General features: G+C 38.9%; 1 pseudogene; it reads left to right on the forward strand.

Annotated features, from left to right (window-relative positions):
• The first annotated feature begins 2141 nt into the window (after positions 1–2141).
• LOC136123645 (bifunctional methylenetetrahydrofolate dehydrogenase/cyclohydrolase, mitochondrial pseudogene) lies at positions 2142–3196 on the forward strand (annotated as a pseudogene).
• The last annotated feature ends 18862 nt before the right edge of the window (positions 3197–22058 follow it).

Genomic DNA, 22058 nt, shown 5'->3' on the forward strand with positions numbered 1-22058 from the left:
ACAAAACAAACAAAAAACCAAAAGCTTCTGCTCTGCAAAAGACATTGTTAAGAGAATGAAAAGATTATCCACACATTAGGAGAAAATCTGTGCAAAACAGATAAACATCAATAAAGCACTAGTATCCAAAATGTACGAAGAATGCTAAAACTCAACAAAAACAATAATAAAAAATCCAATTAAAAGGATGCAAAAAACCTGAACAAACATCTCAGCAAAGAAAATATACAGATGGCAAATAAGTATATGAAAAGATACTCTGCATTATATGTCATTAGGGAATTGCAAATTAAAACAATGAGATACTGGTACATACCTATTAGAATGGTCAAAATCCAAAACACTGACAATACTAAATGCTGGCAAGGTTGTGGAGCAACAGAAACTCTTATTTATTGTTGGTGGGAATGCAAAAACTTATGGATGATTTGGAAGGCGGCTTGGAAATTTCTTACAAAACTACTTATAAGTTTCTTACAAAACATACTCTTATCACACTATCCAGCAATCATACTCCTTGGTATTTTCCCAAATGAACTGAAAATTTATGTCCACACAAAAACCTGCACATGAATGTGTGTAGAAGCTTTATTCATAATTGCCAAAACTTGGAAGCAACCAACATGTCATTTAATAGGTGAGTGGATAAACAAAGCTGTGTAATATCCATACAATGGAATATTATTCAGTGATAAGAAGAAATGAGGTATTAAGCCAGGAAAAGACATGGAGGAACCTTAAATGTACATTACTAAGTGAAAGAAACCAATCTGAAAAAGCTACATACTGTATGATTCAAACTATAATATATGTTAAGCTGTAAAAAGATCAGTGGTCCCCAAATACTGGGGAGAGGAAGGGATGAATAGGTGAATCACAGGGGATTTTTAGGGCAGTGAAAGGAATATTTTCTAGGATACTGTACTTCCCTGGTGGCACAATGGTTAAAAATCCACCTGCCAATGCAAGGGACATGGGTTCGAGCCCTGGTTCAGGAAGATCCCTCACACCACGGAGGAACTAAGCCCATGTGCCACAACTACTGAGCCTGAGCTCTAGAGTCTGTGAGTCACAACTACTGAGCCTGCGTGCCACAGCTAAGCCCATGTGCCTAGAGCCTGTGCTCCACAACAAGAGAAGCCACCACAATGAGAAGACCGTGCACTGCAAGGAAGAGTAACCCCACTCGACACAACTAGAGATAGCCCACGTGCAGCAACGAAGACCCAACGCAGCCAAAATAAATAAATAAATAAATTAATTAATTAATTTTTAAAAAAAGAGTGAACCCTAATGTAAACTATGAACTTTAGTTAGTAATATATCAATATTGGCTTACCAATTATAACAAATATACCACACTAATTCAAGATGTTAAAAATAGGGGAAATGTGTGAGGAGGGAGTGATGGAGTGTATGGAAGCTATAATTGCTCAATAAAAGTCTTTTAATTAAAAAAGGTTAATTGACAAAGGGAAGTTTTGAAATGTGTACTGAGTATTTTTTTAAATTTATTTTTATTTAACTATAGTTGATTTACAATATTGTGTTAGTTTCAGGTGTACAGCTTCAAATTCTTTTCCATTATAGATTATTACAAGATATTGAATATAGTTTCCTGTGCTAAAAAGTAAATCTTTGTTATCTATTTTATATACAGTGGTATGTATCTGTTAATCCCTTACTCCTAATTTATCCCACCCCTTCCCCTTTCCATTTGGTAACCATAGGTTTGTTTTCTATGTTTGTGAGTCTGTTTCTGTTTTGTAAATAAGTTCATTTGTGTCATATTTTAGACTCCACAAATGAGTGATATCATATGGTATTTGTCTTTCTCTTTCTGACTTACTTTACTTAGCATGATAATCTCTAGGTCCATCTATGTTTCTGCAAATGGTAGGGTTTCATTCTTTTTTATGGCTGAGTAATATTCCATTATATATATATTATAGTATATATTACTATATATATTATACATACTATATACATAGTATGTCATATATACATTATATATACAATGGAATATATATATATCACATCTTCTTTATCCATTCAACTGTTGATGGGGCACTTAGGTTGCTTCAATGTCTTGGCTTTTTTTCTTTTTCTTTTTTTAAAGAATGAAAGAGAGGGCGCTGGCCATGGCTGCAGCGTCCCTCGTATCCACTTTGGCCACCCTGCTGCTCCAGCTTGGCACAGAGCTGTTGCCTCCACCATCGCCCCTTCCAGCAATCAGCAGTCCGAAATGAAGCTGTTGTCAATGCTGGAAGGAAACTTGCCAAGCAGATCAAGCAGGAAGTGCAGCAGGAGCTGGAAGTGTGGGTGGGGTCAGGCAACAAAGGACCGCACCTGAGCGCGGTTTTGGTTGGCGAGAATCCCGCAAGTCACTCCTCTGTCCTCCACAAAACCAGAGTAGCTGCTGATGTGGGAATCAACCGTGAGACAATTGTGAAACCAGCTTCAATTTCAGAGGAAGAACTGTTGAATTTAATCTATAAACTAAATAATGATGATAATGTAGATGGCCTCCTCGTTCAGCTGCCTCTTCCAGAGCACATTGATGAGAGAAAGATCTGCAATGCTCTTTCTCCAGACAAAGATGGTGATGGCTTTCATGTAATTAACATAGGGCGAATGTGTTTGGACCAGAATTCCATGTTACCAGCTACTCCATGGGGTGTGTAGGAAATAATTAAGCAAACTGGCATTCCAACCCTAGGGAAGAATGTGGGTGTGGATGGAAGGTTAAAAAATGTTGGAGTGCCCATTGCAGTGTTACTACACACCGGAGGGGCACACGAACATCCTGGAAGTGATGCCGCTGTCATAATTTCTCATCCATACACTCCCAAGGAGCAGCTGAAGAAACATACAGCTCTTGCAGATATTGTCGTCTCCGCTGCAGGCATTCCAAATCTGATCACAGCCAATATGATTAAGGAAGGAGCAGCTGTCATTGATGTGGGAATAAATAGAATTCAAGATCCCATAACTGCTAAACCCAAGTTGGTTGGAGATGTGGATTTTGAAGGAGTCAGGAAGAAAGCCGGTTACATCACTCTAGTCCCTGGGGGGTGTTGGTCCCATGACAGTGGCAATGCTAATGAGGAATACCATTACTTCTGCAAAAAAAGTGCTGAGGCTTGAAGAGCGGGAAGTACTGAAGTCTAAGGAGCTTGGAGTAGCAAGTAATTAACTATTGTGTCTTCTGTGTCATGCACAGCACTCCAAGCTAGTTCATGAGGAAAACCAGGCCGATAGAAATGCAATATTTATTCTACTTAAATGGTTTAAAACAATGCTTTGTATTTATTTGTAAGCTTAAATGGGTGGGTATTTGCACACGTAGTTCTGCAGTTATCCACCAGGGAGCACGCCACTATCCTGCAGGATCATGCCATCCAGCCAAGAGAAGCCATTAACCTACTGATTAACAGGGGGACACTGTTGAGAATGGCTGCCTAACTTTGTCAAGCCACTTCAGTTAAAGTTTGTCTTTTTTAGGAGGGCAGCTATGCTCACTATACCACCAACGCTGCACAAACTTGTCTTTTCTACAATTGCATTTCCCAAGTGCTATTCCAATAATGAGTTGATGCTCACTTTAGGTTCCAAACCTCTTGAGTTCAACTGGTCAAGCCAAAGGAAAAATGTTGCAAGAGAAAATTAGGGAAAAGGTAAAAAGAAAGAAATGATGGTAATTGAGTGGAAAAAAAATTACCCTAATTTAATATATGTATTGATTGATAGCCAGAAGAAAAACTACATGTTAATAGTCTCCTAAGCTGTCATTTTGTAGCTTAGTCATTAGGAAAATGTTTGGGGTTGTTTCATTTGCTATTAGCCCTCATTTTATGTTCGTTACCGTTCCTGAGGTCTCCCCATTTTAGTTTTCGAGGATTGACAGTCTTATTTTATAAGTTAGTCATGTGTGTTGTCATACTTGACTTTCCTACATCCTTCAACTTCATTGTCAAAGTTTTATACTGGTGGGGGTGTCTGTATGGTTTCTTTAGTGTATCTTGAAACCTGTATTTGGACAACGTAACTTGGGCTTGATGATCATTAGGGCAGCTCGTATAAGTATGCAACTTATTTTTCCACCAAAGAACTGTCAACAGCTACCAGCTTTTCTCTGATGCACCTGTTGGCTTTCCTCGATTGATTTCTGAGAACTTGAGTTAATACTGAATTTAATCAGAATTTCTGATTAAAGGACTTTTTGCTTCATTTTGTTTTTTTAAATAAAACACTCTGAGCGGTATAGAATAATAAAAAAAAAAGAATGAAAGAAAAAACACATATGAAGAAATTTTATGACAATGACTTAATACTGAGAATAAAAATTTCTAAATATTTATGAAAACAGACTATGAATTCATGAAGTATTTATCATGACTTAGTGAATCAGGATAGGGCATCATCTTTCCTAAACAATTATCAAATATTTATTCAATATTTTACTCATAAAATGACCCATCTAGGTCCTAGGAGAGAACTATATATATGTCCCTGCCCTCAAAGAGTATACAGTTTAGTCAAGGAAAAAAACATAATAAAAACCATAAAATGTCTAAGAATATAAATAACGTCTGCCAAGTACCAGGTTAAGTGGGACAGATATACACACTCTAGGAATTCTACATTCAAAACATCACTTCATAATACTTTGTACAAATGACAGAATTTTACAGCTGGAAGGGTCTTTAGAGATCATCTAGGTCAGCCCTTTATTTTATAGATGAGCGTTTTGAGACCAAGATATTAGAGGCCAGAATTCATCATTTAATCATTCATCTATTCATTCAACAAATCTTTGTCGACTATCTCCTATGGATCAAGCACTTTGCTGGAGGCTGGAATTTAAAACTGAAGATGTCACAGTATTCATAAATCTTATAGATTTGTGGCCACCTGTAGAGGAAAGGCCGGCTGGACACTCTATTCTCTACTCTATATTCAAAGCTGTGGAAGGGAGAGCACACATTTTGGTGTTTAGCTGGCATCCTCTGCCACAGGAGAGTGCCCTGATCAGATCCGCACTCTAGGAGAATCACTCTGGCAGGGAGTGGGTAATCCTGGGGGCAGGGAGATTGGTTAAGAGGCTCTTCTGTTAACCTGAGCGAAAAATGATTTGGCTTGAACAAAGGTAGTAGTAGTGTAGGTGGCGAGAAAGAGACAAGTTCAATAACTAGTTAGAAGGGCTTCCCTGGTGGCGCAGTGGTTAAGAATCCGCCTGCCAATGCAGGGGACACGGCATCGAGCCGTGGTCCGGGAAGATCCCACGTGCTGTGGAGCGACTGGGCCCGTGCGTCACAACTACTGAGCCTGTGCGCTAGAGCCTGTGAGCCACAACTACTGAGCCCGTGTGCTACAACTACTGAAGCCCATGAGCCTGGAGCCTGTGCTCTGCAACAGGAGAGGCCACCTCAATGAGAAGCCCGAGCACCACAACGAAGAGTAGCCTCCACTTGCCGCAACTAGAGAAAGACCGCGCGCAGCCGCGAAGACCCAACGCAGCCAAAAAAAAAAAAAAGGAAAATGAACTAGTTAGAAGATAATATCGACAGGCCGCAATAATCAATTGGATGTTGAGACTGAGTTTAGGAGAAGAAGGAGCCAATGGTGACCCAGAATTCTGATTTGGGCAACTGGGTAAAACAGAATACAGAAGACTTTGGAAAGAAGATGGTGTTTCAAACATTTTGAGTTTGAGGTATGAGATATCTGATGACCAGGTAATATTTGAGACTAAAGTTTGAGGAAAGATTTTTTTCTGAAGGTATAGATGTGTGCATTATCAGTATATAGACAATAGTTGAAGTTTCAGAAATAAATGGAGATGCATCACACAAGAAGAAGTGAAAAAGTAGTTTTTCTCAAGTCTTTAAAAACATTTTTATTGTGGTAAAATATATGTAACATGAAATTGACCATTTTAACCATTTTTAAATGTACAGCTCAGTGACCTTACGTGCATTCACATTGTTGTGCCACCATCACCATCATCCATCTCCAGCATTCGGTCATCTTCCCAAACTGGAACTCTGTACACATTCAACAATAACTCCCCATTTCCCCCTCCCCTGAGCCTCCTGCAATCAGCAATCTACTTTCTGCATCTATATGAATTTGACTTCTCCAGGTATCTCACATAAATAGAATCACACAATACCTGTCCTTTTGTGTTTGTCTTATTTCACTTAGCATTATGTTTTCATAATGGTTCATCCACTTGTAACATGTGTCAGAATTTAATTCTCTTCTAAGGCTGAACAATATTCCATTGCGTGGCTATACCACATTTTGTTTATCCATTCATCCATTGATGAACATTTGGGTTGCTTCTAGCTTTTGCTTATTGTGAATAACGCTGCTATGAACGCGAGTATATAAATACCTGTTAGAGTCCCTGCTTTCAGTTCTTTGGAGTGTATACTTAGAAGTGGAACTGCTGGATCATATGGAAATTCTATGTTTAATTTTTTGAGGAATTACTGTACTGTTTTCCACATTCTCAATTTTTGCTATGCATCAGAATCACCTCTTGAGTTTTAAAAAAATACATATGCTCAATCTCCACCCCTGGAGACTGATTCAGAAGATCTGAATATATACCTGACTTCCGTTTCTTTTTAGAATTCAAATTCTTTAAAATACTAGAAACAAATTATTAAGAGGTGATTTTAAAAGAGTAAAAATAAAAGAATATGGAGTAAAAAGCTGAAGTCCCCCCTGTTAACATTTGGAGTCTATTTTGCTTCATTTTGTTTTTTTAAATAAAACACTCTGATAAACACACACACATACACACACACTTTTTGTACTTTTAAAAACCATAAATATGATCACACACCATACACGGCATACTACAACATGCTCTATTTTCTTTTTTTAAAAAATATATTTATTTTCTTTTATTTATTTTTGGCTGAGTTGTGTCTTCATTACTGTGTGCGTGCTTTCTCTAGTTGCAGCGAGAGGGGGCTACCCCTCGCTGTGGTGCGCGGACTTCCCACTGTGGTGGCCTCTCCCGCTGCGGAGCACGGGCTCTAAGTGTGCAGCCTTCATCAGTTGTGGCTCGCGGGCTCTAGAGCGCAGGCTCAGTAGTTGTGGCGCACGGGCTTAGTTGCTCCGCGGCATGTGGTATCTTCCCAGACCAGTGCTGAAGCCCAGTCCCTTGCATTGGCAGGTGGATTCTCAACCACTGTGCCACCAGGGAAGCCGTCTATTTTCTTAATAATTTATTGTGAAACTCTTTCTATGTCAGTACACATGAATCTAGCTCAACGGTTTTCAACAGATGCATAATATTCCATGGCATATATGCACCTATATATTTTATTTATTTAACTATTTACAAACTGGTAAACATATAAGTTTTTCTATTTTTTCTATTACAAACAATTCTGCAATTAATAACCTTGAATCCATAACTTTGCATATGTGGGAGATACAAGACATTGCTAAAACTGGAATTGTTGGGTTAAAGAGTATGTACATTTTCTATGTTCAGGGATATTTCCCAACTGCCTTCAGAAAGGCAGTAGATACTTTCAAGCTCCTACCATTAGTGCATGAGGGCCATTTTCCCCTATTTTCCTCAGTATTGGGTATTATCAATAGTTCTCTTTTTTGTCAATATGGTAAAAAAATGTCATTTCATTTTTGTATTCATTTGGGTTTCTCTGATTACTAATATTTTCATATTTTTATTGGTCCTTTGAATTTCTTCTTCTGTGAGTTACCTTTTCATCTCCTTTGTTTACTTTCTTATTTTTTCTTTTTCTAAAGAATTAGAAGAGGAAGCTCATTATATATAAAGTATTAAATCCCTTGTCCTATGTATATGTTGCAAATATTTTCTCCCAACGATCTAAGTCTTTTTAAAAACAGCTTTATTGAGATAGAATCTCCATACCATACAATTCATCCACTAAAAATATACAATTCAACAGTTTTTAGTATATTCAGAGTTGTGCAACCATTACCACAATCGATTTCAGAATATTACTGAACTTTGCTTTAAAATATTTACATGTGCAAAAGGCTTTCACTTTGTACAATCAAATTATTCATTTCCTTTTGGGTTTCTGGGCTAGGAAAGCGGTCCCCACTCCAAAATTGTAAAGATATTCTCCTATATATTGTTTTTAGTCCTTTTATAGTTTTGTTTTTCATGCATGATTTTCTTAAAATTAATTTTTATTTTTATTAAGGTATTTACTCCCATGTCCCCTCCCCTATTTTCAACTCTGTAGCTGTTTGTCTAGAATTTGTACGTCACCACATTTGTATTTTGCATAATACTCAGGTACTGCTATCTGTCAATTCATTAGTTTTAGACTATCTATTGATGTCCTTTCATGGTAGATAAAGATTTAAGTTTCTGGTATCACCGTTTTCTGTTGGTTAAAAAAATTACCTTTTTGTTAAATTGATATCTAGAGTTTACATTATTTTTTACATAAACATAATTCATTGCAGAGTACTGTAGTATACTATGATTATGTTCTCTCTCTTTCTTTTTGTTTTTCTTATAGGTTAATAATTGCCTTGTTTTTCATTTGCTTAGTTGTCTGTACCTATTGCCAAGTTCCCACACCTGCCAATAGCTCTTAGTACAAGGTCAATCTCTTCTATTACTAGCTTCAATCTTTTTTCTTGGAGTTACTCCTCCTGCAGACCTTTGTTCCCCTCTATCTACTGATGCTCTGGGCCTGCACCTTTCTGCCTCTTTGTCATTTTGGGACTTCCCTTTGCTGACAACTTAGGAATTCCTTTACCTTTTCCTAGTTTGGATTCCATTACATGAATCTCATTCTTTCATTTTTCCTGGTTTATTCCCTCCTTGTCATGGAGTAAATGTCCCAGTAGCTTTGTCCAGAGGGCACAGTGATGACAGCCCTTGCTACGCTTGTCTCCTAAGTGGCAGTCCGGACCGCTTGCCCTCTCTGTACACCTGGGACACACCTGGGGATTCCCCTCCCTTTTCTTTTTCTGTGCTAGATTGCCTTTTTCTTTACCTGATATCTTCCTTTTTGTTTGCCCCCTTATTTTGATGAAGCACATTTTCTAGTAGTTTCCTGAAAAAAAGATACAGAGGGAATACATTTTGGAGGACGGGAGGGGGGATTACATGTCTTCCACCCACCCCCCCACATTTGTTTGGTTGTTTGGCTGGTTTTAGACTTCTAGGTTGGGGATCATTTTCATATAAACTTTCGAAAGGAGACAGAGGTGATGCTTCCTGTGATGGTAGAAGCTGATGGGCCACTTCTAGTACCACTAGTAGTTGAAGCAGCCAGCTCCACGTTCCCCGGACTAACTCCAAATTCCTAAGGGTGGGAGGCCTTGGCAGTGGCAGGGGTCGTGAAAGCAGCAAGAGTAGTTGCAGTTTCCAAGTGTGACCTTTGATGAAGCCAAAAGTCTAGCGATAGTGTCTGGCTTCATTTCTTAAACCTCTGCCTCTCCAACATATTAAGTACTAAATTCCTGTAAAAAACCAAAACAATACTCTTTTCTGAATGAAATATCCAGAGTGATTTCTGCTTCCTATACTGTTGGTCAATAGATGAAATGTTCGTCTCTGTGATTATGTCTGTAAATACTCCATACGTAGCTGTTCTGTATTCTGAATCGCTAGTTATTGGGAACCTAAGTCTGTTTTTTGTTGTTTTTCGCTGACTCTCACTCGTGGTGCTGGTGTTTGGTCATCTTTGATTGTGAGTAGTGGCTTTGCCGTGGTGAGGAGGTAAACTATACAGATAGTTGAGGGAAGAGCACTCGGCAGAGAGTGAGTAGAGAGTGGAAAGTCCTTGAAGCAGACGCATGTCTGGCACCTTCAAGAAATAATGAAGAGGTCAGTGTGGCTGAGGTGGAATGACTGAGAGTAGTAGGCAGTAAGTATAGAGAGGTAATAGGGCCAGATGGTGCCCGGGAACAGGGAGGAATTTGTCTTATACCCTTAATGAGAAGAGGAGCATTAGAGAGTTTTCAGCAGAGAGTGACACAATCTAACTCACATTTGAAAAGAATCAGTCTGGATGCTGGGTTCAGAGTGTACTGTGAGGGGAACAAAAGCTGAATCAGGGCAATCAGTCAAGAGATGATAACCAGGTGAGAGCTGATGGTGGCTTGGACCTGCATGGTACTGGTAGACGTAGTGAGATTTGTTAGGTTCTTGTTATGTTTTTTTTGTTGTTGTTGTTTTATTTTATTTTATTTTTTTTGCGGTATGCGGGCCTCTCCCTGTTGTGGCCTCTCCCGTTGCGGAGCACAGGCTCCGGATGCGCAGGCTCAGCAGCCATGGCTCACGGGCCCAGCCACTCCGCAGCATGTGGGATCTTCCCGGACCGGGGCACGAACCCGTGTCCCCTGCATCGGCAGGCGTACTCTCAACCATCTGCGCCACCAGGGAAGCCCAATAAATGATCTTAAAAATTTCATTAAGCTTCATAGCCATGTTATACATTACTTGGACATAAATACAAATTTTCTAATTTCTTTGTTCATGACTATTTCTTTCATTCCAAGTCTAAAAGACATCTCAGATTTAACATGTCCAAAAAACAAATTCTTGTTTCCTACCTCCAATCCTGTTTGTTTAACAGCACAGCCATCTACTTTGGGGTCATCTTTTTTTTTCTTTTTACTTAAGAATAGTTATAGGAAAGTTGCAAAAAGAGTACAGAGAGTTCACACACATCCTTCACTCAGTTTTGCTTCATATTAACTTATAATCACTTACAACGATCAAAACTGGGATACTATGCTATGCTACTATTTACTAAAGTACGGATCTTATTCAAATTTTACCTTAATTCCTTCTAATGTCCTCTCTGTCCAGGAAGCCATATTGCATTTAGTTACTGTGTATTTTATTTATTTATTTTATTTATTTACTTTTGGCTGTGTTGGGTCTTCGTTGCTGCGCACGGGCTTTCTCTAGTTGCAGTGAGCGGGGGGTTACTCTTTGTTGCGGTGCGTGGGCTTCTCATTGCAGTGGCTTCTCTTGTTGTGGAGCATGGGCTCTAGGCACGTGAGCTTCAGTAGTTGTGGCACGTGGGCTCAGTAGTTGTGGCTTGCAGGCTCTAGAGCATAGGCTCAGTAGTTGTGGTACACGGGCTTAGTTGCTCTGCGGCATGTGGGATCTTCCGGGACCAGGGCTCGAACCCGTGTCCTCTGCATTGGCAGGTGGATTCTCAACCACTGCACTACCAGGGAAGTCCCCTATTGTGTAATTTTAGTCCTTTCCAATCTGTGACAGTTCCTCCATCTTTCATGACCTTGCTTTCATGACCCTTCATAACTGTTGCTGAATCCTGGTCAGTTAATTTGTAGAAGGTCTCTCAGTTTTGGTCTGTTTAATGTTTCCTCATGATCAGATTTAGATTATGCACCCATGGTGCAAGAAGGGAAAAGAGGTGAAATTCAACTATTGTAATGGTTTCAACATACAGTAATGTTACATTTTTGCAAATCATATTCTTAGACTAAAATAAACATTTTCTGAAAAATGTCTAGGGAATCCCAGGTATTAGTGATACTCTGTATTTACTTTACCAGTTATAACGCTTCCCACCATCCCAGAGCTAATGATAATATTTATAGAAAGCCATCAAACCAGGTAAAATATTTTAAAATAGAGTCCAAAGCACTTGACTTTGTCTTAAAGCAAGGTTAGCTCTTCCTATAGGAAGTAGCAATTTAAATGCATATGTTAAAAGTATTGTTTACATCCTTTTTGTAGCAATGAATCATACTTCATATGAATAAGATTTTGCTGTATATTTTATGGAAGATGAGAATTTATGGGAATTCCTTTTTCATGCGTCTTTTCTATTCTGACTTGTGTTCATTTACAAGATTTTTTTTTAACCTCTAATATACACTACTCTGTATAAACAGTGATTACATTCAATTCTGTTTAAACTGCATGTTGAGAAAGATGACCCGTAAGATTTCCATGGAAGTTCAAAAATGTTTTTATTGCAAACTTTGTTGAAATATGAATAATAATTCTAGGTGTATCTTATTATAGAAGCTCAGATTCTCGAGAGTTTTAAAGGTCTATAATATCCAAGTATGTGGTCATTCTTACTATAGCAGCAATTCTCAAATAACTTATTGTAGTTTCCTTTATTTGCTATGCCTCACATTATTCCTATGAAACAACAAAAAAAATTCTAGAATTACTTTGATTTGTAGGACTTGAAGAATGAAAGATTATCCTAATCGTAAAATCTACTATAGCTACAAAATACTGTTGGCATTCCTGTTACTCTGTCTATAAACACCTTTAAAATTGCCAATGAATATTTTAGGGAATTAATTCACAATTTGAGATACATTACATATATAATCAAATGTGCATGTCAATAGTAAAGTTATATACTTTTTGTTAAATTTACTTTTTTAAATGTAAATGTTTCTTCTAACTTAAGTGAAGAGACTGATTTATTAATGTAACAAACTTTATTATTTGTAAAATATCATCAGTCAAGTTTATATAAATTTAGATTACTCAAGAATAATCATATTAATGATTGATCATATTAATATGATTAATATGATAATCTTAATTCATCCAAGAATTAAGATAAATGACATAGTGCCTAATTTCTTAAGTCCACTTTAATGGTGACAGATTATGACTTAATGATTATGTTCATAAATGGATTACAAGGTCAACATCATTGTTCTGGATCTCTGCAGGTATCACAAACACAGAAAAGGACAAGCTGCCTAACGGATTGTTTTCTATAAGGAAAATGTTCCAATAAACCCTGACAAAGCAGGACATGCTAATATTTATCTAGAGGGTAGAAAGTCACATTTGTTGTTGCACAGTGAAAATTCGATTGATTTCTGCTGATTTATAAAAGTCTGTGTGAAAGACAATGTAACTATTGTGCTCTTGAAAAGCATTTCCAAGTGTCTCCAAGTAAAGAGTTATTCCCATCACACAGATAAGTTAACTAAGGCACAGACATTAACGCTGAGAATTTATACTGCCCTTTGCAATTGTTTTTCACTTATATATGGCAGTAGTTAGTTAGATTATAAAGAATGACCAAAATTCAAGTCATGCACTTTCTAATACACAGCTTTTGAGTCATTTTGGGGAGGGCAATGATTTAACTCCCTGTACATGTTATGGAAAGAGAACCAATTATTATTCGCTTAATCCAACTATTCACACATTTAGAAACATACTACTAGAGATGTCACTGTCAATATTCTAACTTTTCAGGTAAAGAGTTCTTCAGGGAATGTCAACAATTCTTCTACCAGTGATATATCCCTAAGTGGAGGAGGGAAAGAGATCCCTAACTTTCACAAAATTGGCTTTGTTTGAAGCCCTTTCTTTTAAGGATTAAGAGAAGGCCAGTGAGCATCAGGTGATCAGATCCAATACATAATATATCCCTTAAGATGGGTCTTCTCTGTGATAGGTCTCAAACCATTATTAAAAGAAAAAAATATTTTAAAAAATATTTTAGGCTTTTAAAGATGCCCTTAATTCTGGAAACTGCAGTATTTATTCAATATCTGTGTTATGTTACCAGTGTTACTCTACAAATGAATTATTGGTCTTATTTATTCATCAGCTGGTTTCAGAAACATTTATACCAAGAACAGCTGAACTAAGGAAAGCATGACTAAGGAAAACATGAGCAGACAGTTTTTATGAAAATACTTTCAAGAAAACATGCAAGGAATCTTTGTTAGCTAATGTTTACATCACCGATAAATGACTTTCTGGGCTTCTCTAAAAAAACTATCTAAAAATCAACAGCCCTAGTTTGTTGTATTCTTTCTTTGTGTATCCTCAGTTTCTTAGAGATGCATTATTGTAGTCTTTCAGTTAATAGTGAGAGATGGGGAACTTCCCTGGTGGTCCAGTGGTTAAGACTCTGCACTTCCACTGCAGGGGGCACGGGTTCCATCGCTGGTCGGGGAATTAATACTGCTTGACACAGCCAAAAAAAACCCCCTGAGAGATGGGAGTAGTTATGACCTATTATCATTTTATTCTCATTGTCGAAGAAAGGCCACACAGAGATGGAAGGGACTGGTCTTTTGCCTGGAATAAATTCAAACTAGACACTGTTATAGACTAGTGCCCTGTAAAGGTTAAAATCCAGATGCAGTTATTATGCAGAAACAAACCTAACAGGAGACTCTGCTGCTCTCCAACACACAAATTAAAAAAAAAATCATGTTTGGTAATGTTTTTAGCACTCTTCAAATTTCTCTGCATGGGAAACAAATGAGTATCATATTTTGCCACAAAACACAGCAATCTTTTTTTTCCTTTTTTTGGCCATAAAATACAAAGTGTAAAATGATGGGATCACAGCAATCTTTTGGCTTGAAGTCTTATTAAGCCTTTCTTTATAGCACTTACCTTATCTGAAAGTACAGAATTTATTTTTGTCTACTTACTTATTTTTCTCTTTTCCTCAAAAATATGAACTTTAGGGAAGCTGGGACTGTCTGTCTTGTTTACTATGGTTTCCCAGCATGCACATAAAAAAGTGCCGACACACAGCAGATGTTCAATAAATATTTGTTGAATGATGCATCAAAATCACCACAGTGGAGAAAATAAGCATGAATATTCTGTTCCTGCTTATTTTTTGTTACACTTTGGGTTCTTTAAAACATTTCTGTTTATCTATTACTTTACAACAATCTACCCCAAACTTAGTACCTTAAAAGAACAATAATTTTATTATGCTCACACTACTGTGGGTCAGAGAATTTAGGCAAGCCTTGACTAGATGATTTTTCTACTCTACGTAGTGCTGACTGGGGTCACTTAGTGGAACTCCACTAGCAGCTGGTATGGTGGGTCCAAGATGGTTTCACTTACAAGTCTGGTACCTGGTGGAGATGGCTGTAAGCCTGGGCTCAACTGGCCCCTTCTCCTGCTTTACATGGTGGCTCAGGGCTTCAAGAGAGCAAGATGAGGGTTGCTGGTCCTCTTAAAGCTGACATTTAGAACCGTCATAGTATCATTTCCACCATATTCTTAGATCAAATCAGTCACAGGTCAGCCCACATTTGGGGAGAAGTATCAAAGCATATACAGCCATTTTAAATCTGGAACATTTAAAACATTTTTTATTTTATTTATTTGTTTATTTGTGGCTGTGTTGGGTCTTTGTTGCTGTGCATGGACTTTCTCTAGTTGCAACGAGTGGGGGCTACTCCTCGCTGTGGTGCGCAGGCCTCTCGCTGCGGCAGCCCCACCTCTCGTGGAGTGCGGGCTCCAGGCGCCTGGACCCCAGCAGTTGTGGCACGCGGGCTCCATAGTTGTGGCTCGTGGGCTCAGTAGCTGTGGCTCGCGAGCTCAGTAATTGTGGTGCACAGGCCTAGCCTCTCCGCGGCATGTGGGATCCTCCCTGACCAGGGCTCGAACCCATGTGCCCTGCATTGGCAGGCGGATTCCTAAACACTGCACCACCAGGGAAGTCCTGGTACATTTTTGAGATAGAATATTTCCAAGTAAATGTTCCTAAAGAGAGCTCCCCTGGCGGCGCAGTGGTTGTGAGTCTGCCTGCTGATGCAGGGGACACGGGTTCGTGTCCTGGTCCAGGAAGATCCCACATGCTGCGGAGCGGCTGTGCCCGTGAGCCATGGCCGCTGAGCCTGCGCATCTGGAGCCTGTACTGCGCAACGGGAGAGGCCACAACAGTGAGAGGCCCGCATACCGCAAAAAAAAAAAAAAAAAAAATTTTCCTAAAGAAAATAATCCAATGCCACGGGGCAACTAAGCCCGTGCACCACAATTACTGTGCTTTAGAGCCCACGCGCCACAACTACTGAAGCCTGTGGGCCTAGATCCTGTGCTCTGCAACAAGAGAAGCCACCGCAATGAGAAGCCCGCTCACTGCAGTGAAGAGTAGTCCCCGCTCACCGCAACTAGAGAAAACCCTGTGCAGCAACAAAGACCCAACGCAGCCAAAAATAAATAAATAAACAAACACACAAATAAATAAATAAATTTATTGAGAAAAAAAGAAAACAATCCAACAAATTCAGTTCAGTATCTTTCTGGAAGTTATAGTCTTCTGACTTAATTCTCACCTGAATTCAAGGAAGGCTTCAACATACTAAAAAAGGAATGCAAAAGTTTAAAGTAGTATAATGTAAAAGATATGTAAAACATTTAATATACATCTTATTTGCTTATTTATAACACAATGAACATTGTAAATTGGTTTAGGTTCTCTGAAGTTATAGGCAAAAAGTTATGTGATGTGTCTGCTATGTACAGTTTTCTGGGGAGTAGCTTCATAGCTTATTGATTTCTCAAAGGATCTAATGACTCCCCTCCTCCCCAATCAAGTATTTTCCTGAGTAAAATTATGGTGTAGATAAGTTCATTTTTGGAAACATCTCCCTTGATAATACCTAGCCTTGTGTAATAATAATGATAATAGCTGACTTAAAAAAAAAGATTATTATCTGCTTATGTGCCAGGAGCAGTTTCATAACCTTATGAAGGACATAGTACTATTATCCTTGTTTTACAGTTGAGGAAACTTGAGGCATAGTAACTTGCCCATGGTTACACAATTAGCATGTGGTGGGGCTAGGAACCCTAGCATATTGGCTTCAGAGAGTCACATGCAATGAGGCCCTGTTCATGAGCTATACTTTACTCCTTTGTAAATTGGGGATAATAATAGTAGCCAGTGTCATTGTGGGTATTAGATGAGTTAAACTGGGATAGTCCATAGCTGCATGCCTGGCACATACTACAGTGGGCAGTTAATAAATAGGAGCTCTCTATGCTTAGCCTCTGTTTTATTCCTGAAGACTTTACTATCTTTCACTGTAGAGATATGGGTGTGATAAAATGCAAGACGGAACAGGGGGTGGGTGGATAAGGATTTGAAAGTCTAGGGCCAAAGCTGGAGATATTGCTCTTCCCATTATACTCCTTAAGGCCTCATGTCTTCTCTTAAAATTGTATGCATATGTCACATGCTATTCCACAGTTCAGTTGCTTATCTATTAATATAAAACTTGTTTACTCCAAAGCTTTCGGGATCATTGTTCTTCTACGGAGAAGATGTGCCTTGTTTATGCCTTGGTTTCACACACACCCCTTTGAGGGACTCAGCCACGCAGGTTTGGGAATTTGGAGGCCTAGATTCCCAGCTAGGACCCTTAGCTTGTTTGGGCCTTATATTTTTCACTTATAAAATGGTGTGGATAGTAATGACTATTTTATCAAAGTCCTTTTTGCCCCGGAATTATACAACATAAAATTGTCCTAAATGTGTTTTCAAACTGTGGGTCTCCACTTAAAAGTAGGCGAAAAGACCAATTCGATTGGTCAAACATTAAAAAAAAAAAAATCCGGGTAAGTACTGTTTGGTGAAATTTTTGTTTCAGAATAGATAATAAAATGTAATATGTGAAACGTACACCTAAAAGGTGTCTTACTGCGGCTGGTAATAGAAACATTTTAAAGCTTCATTTAAAGGAGGGCATTGCATTCTCAAAACGTGTCCGCCCTCGGGGGAAATCAATCTCAGAACCTCCCCACTTGACAGGCCCTTAGAGAAGCGGAAGACGCAAATCTGGGCGCGGTCCTGGGCCCCGCCTCTCCTCGCGATTGCCGCGGCCCGCGGGTCTCGGGGGCTGCACCTGGGCCCACGTGGCATCTCCCGCCTCCCGCCTCCCGGCCTGGGCCCACAGGAAGCTGCGCACCTCGTGACGTCATCACAGGGCGCCGCTGCCTCGACCTCCTTCCACTTCGCGGGAGAAGTTGTTGGCGCGAATGGATCCCGAGCCGCGGTAACGGTTTCCCCAGCCGGCCGGCCTGCCCGCCCGCGCCTTCTTCATCCGTGGGCTGCAATGGTGAGCCCCCGGGGGAGGCTATGCGGCCAGGGGCTGGAGAGTTTGCAGGCTGGGCGTGGACCTGGCATTCCTGGCATGGAGGGTCGGGGAGGATCGCGATGCGTGGCTTCGGAGGGGAGCGAAGGCAAGAAAGGGGCCACAAACTAGGCACTGGTCTCACAGCTTTCCTTGCACCGCGGGCTTCAGCTCTCAGCCGCAGCCAGCGCTCAGGGCTCTTGGTGCTGCGCAGCAGTTTTAACTTTTTTCCACTCTTGGGGGAAGGGAGAAAGGAAGGGAGTAATGAAGGTGATTTTGGGGGCTCAGCGGTACAGTTGCTTGTCCTGTTCAGTGTTGCCTCGAACCTCGGTTTGAGTCCTGCCTAGAGAGTTGATTTCAGGCTTTGGGTCTCGAAGGAGAAGAATGTAACAGACTTTCCTTTCTAATGAAAAAGTTGTCTTAGGCCTTCAACTTTCATGATTAACAGCTCAGCGAAGTGCTCATCACAGAGCCGTTTTGAAATCGATGGCATGGGAAGGATGTTTTATTTTGTTTAGATGAGTTCATAGAAATCAAAGGGATAACACGGTTTACCAGGAAAAAAACAAAACAAAAAACCTGGTAGAAACAGCTGTAATACATTTGACAGCTGTCATCGCTTATCACCTGATGTTAAAAGTAATCTTTAAAAAAAACCCCTCAGTGCATTATACCACCTCCCTATAATGATCAAAATTGCATTTTGGACTTCAGGCACTATGGTAATTGTGTAAACTTCATGAGATTTGGAGTCTTGAAGGTGAGAGTGAGGCAATGTTTTGGTCTTGCTCTACCATTTAATGGTTAAGTGGTTCTGATTAAGTAAATATCTTAACTTTAACCTCTTAAATCCTCTGTTTCCTTACCTGTAAAAGGGGGGAAATATAGCTGCCTTAAGTGATTGTCTTGAGGATTAAACAAGATAATAAATGTAAAGCTTCTATTCTGTTTCCTGGCATGTGGTAGGAAATATACAACTACGTTACTAATGATCTAATTTTCTCAGGAAGGACTCTATGAAACATTACAAAGAGTTTTAAAGGACATCAAAGATGCCTCTGATGTTGTCAGTTATGGTGAACAACAGCTTATTTATTCAACTTTTGATTATTCAGTTACTTTAAATGATTGGTTCTTTTCCCTCTTAGTACTCCTGTTCATAGTGCATAGGAAAAATAAAGCCCTTCTCAGAAAAGAAGTGGGGAAAAGGTTCTATAAAGTACATAAGAGTTTTGGATTATATTAGTGTTTAATTTAGTCCTTCTGTCTTGTAGTACAGAAATTAGCAGAATCCTAGACCAGAATTCTGTTCAACCTATGTTTATTGAACACCTATGCACAAGTTATATTGTACAGTAGTTCTTAACTTTTGCTTGGGTCACAGCTTTCTTTCATGTTGTGGTGAATGGTATGCAAGTTTTCTGCCCACAGAAATACATATGGATACATACACACCATTTTAGGGGATTCGCATGTCTTCTGAAGCCCTTCTACAGGTGCAGGGTTAGCAACTCTTGCCCTGGGAGCTGCATCTTTTTCTCAAATCTTTTCCAATTAAAGTTATCAAAGGAATAAAATACTGTATATCCACAAAATGGAATACTATGCAACCATTAAAAAGGAGAAAACTTTATACCCTGATGTGAAACAGTTGCCAAGATAAGTGAAAAAAGAAGGTGCAGGACAATATGTAAAGTATGCTACCACTTTATGTAGGAAAGGAGAGAAAAGAATATGCCTGTTTTGCTTGAAGATGTGAAGGATACACAAGGAACTAACTGATAACATTTGTTGCCTCCAAAGATGGGAAATATGTGTCTGAGAGGCACGGTGGGAGGGAGACGTTATACCCATTTGAATTTTTGAACCATGTGAATATAATGTCTATTAAAGGAATCGAAATGAAATTAAACAGAATAAAAAGTAGCCATGTAAATGATTTGAATTGCTACGAGGATTTAATTATTTGCTCAAAATGTGAATAAAACTTGAAAGATGCTGTTTTTAAGAAATCAACATATATAATTAATTGGCTGGCATAGTTATTTATTGAAAATATGCATAAGTTTGAATTAAACATGCATGAGACTTAAGGGAAAGCCTTTTTGAAGAGCTGTCAAAGAGAGTCTGACTACATCTAAGCTGCTTCATTGCAGCATTCTGGGGGAGACCTTTCACATTGTAGTTTACTATGCAAATGCTCTCCCGGAGCAGTGTTGTCACCCTTTTATAATGTGTTGGGTTTCTGTTGCTGTGCGCGGGCTTTCTCTAGTTGTGGCGAGTGGGGGGCTACTCTTCGTTGTGGTGCGCGGGCTTCTCATTGCAGTGGCTTTTCTTGTTGCAGAGCATGGGCTCTAGGCACGCGGGCTTCAGTAGTTGTGGCACGTGGGCTCAGTAGCTGTGGCTTGTGGGCTCTAGAGCGCTGGCTCAGTAGTTGTGGTGCATGGGCTTAGTTGCTCCGCGGCATGTGGGATCTTCCCGGACCAGGGCTCGAACCTGTGTCCCCTGCATTGGCAGGCAGATTCTTAACCACTGCGCCACCAGGGATGTCCTGGAATTGTTTTCTTAATTTCACTTCTGGATTGTTCATTGCAAAAGTATAGAAATATAATTGGTTTTAGTATATTGATCTTGTGTCATGCAACCTTGGAGAACACATTTTGTAGTTCTAATAGTTTTTTAGTGAATTCCTTAGGATTTTCTCCATTTAAGATCATTTCATCGGCAAATGAAGATAATTTTTCTTCTTCCTGTCCAATCTAGGTGCCCCTTTTATAATTTATTTTTTGCCTAATTAGTTTTTTTTTTTTTTTTTTTTTGCCACAGTGTTGAATAGGAGTGGCAAGAAGGATCTGTCTTCTTCCTGACCTTAAGGGACTACATTCTAACAAATTACCTGTTGTTTTTAAAGTATAATATAATTTTAACTATTTTAAAATTAGTTCATTTCTCTCTTCTGTGCTGCTATCAATACGCAATATTAGTCAGATGTATAATTTTGCATTTAAGTGGTTTTAAAGATAAAAGATTTTTATATTTGGATAGGTTTTGTGAAGTGTGTTGGTGATAATCAATTTCTGCTTGTGGATTTGGTGGAGGACTTAAAAATATTAATCAGAAATATTTATATTTCTTTACTTTCAAAATAGAGAAGTAAAGCCAAAATGTAATATTTTGGTAGCTACCCCACAGAGCACTGCAGTACTTATTTTGCATAAAATCCTGTACTTGTCAAAGTAAGTGAACACGGTGGCATGATTTGCTTTCTCTTTGCATTTTTGGTAGGCACAAACAACTTGTTGGTTGGTTGAGCCCATTAGCAGTGGAAAAAAGTTATAAGAGCTGTTTGGTTGTACTTCAAAGTTGATATATATCAGCTTTTGTACTTTGACTTTTTAAAGTTAAAAGGTCATTATGATGGCTTACTTTGTGCAGGTTTAGGAGTATTTACTGCAAAAAAATTTTTTTCATCTCTATTAATAGATTTATAATCAACCAAGTTAGAAAATTCTAAAAAATGCATGATTTTTTTGAGTACCAGCGAGGTCTGGTACTTTGTCTTGACTTATGCATATTAAAATTGCGTTTGGGTTGCCTGATAGGTGATGCTTCTCTTTAATAGCGTTGTAGAGTTGTTAGTTACACCTTAGGGTAGGAGAGTGCAATAAATCTTTTTTTTTTTTTTGCTTACACTTAAGAGCATTTAAATTTCAAAACTTTTACTAGAAAATGCCTTGTCATTCACAGTTTTTTCATCTGTGAATTAAAGTTAAAGAATGTCATAGATTTGTTCTGTGGATTAAATTAATTTTTTTAAGTGTTTAAATCATTGTCTGGCACAGAGTAAGTCCTATTTAAGGGTTTGTTAAAAAAGTAAATAAATGAAGCCCTAAATCAGGGCACTGGCAACAGAAATAGAGGAAAGAAGACAGCAGTATTTTGGAGATTAGGTTGGGTTGGTTGATTAGGTGGAGGGTCAGAATGAGGAGGAAAAACAGTGCTCATTTTTCTGTTTTTGGTTAATGGTGGTGCTATACATTGAGGAGGGAAATAAAGAGAGAGAAGCAAGCCTCCAAAATATGGGCTTAGTTTTGGACATTATGAGCTGGAGGCACCTTTGGGGCATTTGGTAGAGGTGGAGATGACAGACTATTGGCTAC

Source organism: Phocoena phocoena, chromosome 5, assembly GCF_963924675.1.
Source record: "Phocoena phocoena chromosome 5, mPhoPho1.1, whole genome shotgun sequence".
In the NCBI taxonomy this organism is placed as follows: domain Eukaryota; kingdom Metazoa; phylum Chordata; class Mammalia; order Artiodactyla; family Phocoenidae; genus Phocoena; species Phocoena phocoena.